The sequence below is a fragment of the Nicrophorus vespilloides genome, unplaced genomic scaffold (genome assembly GCF_001412225.1).
Source record: "Nicrophorus vespilloides isolate i.1.1-1 unplaced genomic scaffold, Nicve_v1.0, whole genome shotgun sequence".
Taxonomy (NCBI): Eukaryota; Metazoa; Arthropoda; class Insecta; order Coleoptera; family Silphidae; genus Nicrophorus; species Nicrophorus vespilloides.
The window spans coordinates 84134-84911 of record NW_017095557.1 but is presented as its reverse complement, the minus strand read 5'-3'; positions in this window follow the sequence as shown (position 1 = coordinate 84911).

Here is a 778-nt window from a genome sequence, read left to right as displayed (position 1 = left end):
TCGATCCGACTAAGGATTATCAAGAGAAAGAGGTGACGGTTGGAGACATGACAGCATGTTTCTGCCTAGAGAAGTTGTCGGATGACATGTACTTGGGTACAACACATGTGGAGAATAAAGTCATTTATCGAAACATCAGAATTTGCACTGATAAGAAGCCGCGTGTTACAAACAAATTTGTGGTAGAGGACACCTATACTACAAATAGGGCCAGAAAAAAATTAATATTTGAAGAGGAAAAACAACCTCCAGATAATAACGAAGGTGAAGTGAGTAAGTAAGTATGATTTTTGTGACCTTTTTTTATAGGATATACTGGTATTCTATATTCTTGTTCAATCAAAGAATGAAAAAAGATCACAAATTTGTCTTGTATTAAATAAATTTAGTGTAATTATTTATATATGTATTAGTGTATATAGTGTATGTAAAAATAAAAAATATATATAAAAATATAAAAGTTGTAATATTATTTAGTTTTGTCAATATTTTTTTCGCTATAATTTATCAGGAGAGACATGTGAGTCTTATGTTATTGAATTATCTACTATTGTGCAAAATTAGTATTATTTACTTTCATAATCATGGATTAACTGCCTTTTTTGGACCATAAGGCGCACCGAATATATAGAACAATTTTAAATCTATATTTTAATACGTTTGGATCATAAGGCGGAATTCAGTGTTAGGCTGATATATGTATAAGAAAAGGATCGTTCGTGTAAAAAGATAAATTGAATGGGAATTAATAAATAGGGGCCAACAAAACTGCAGTGCT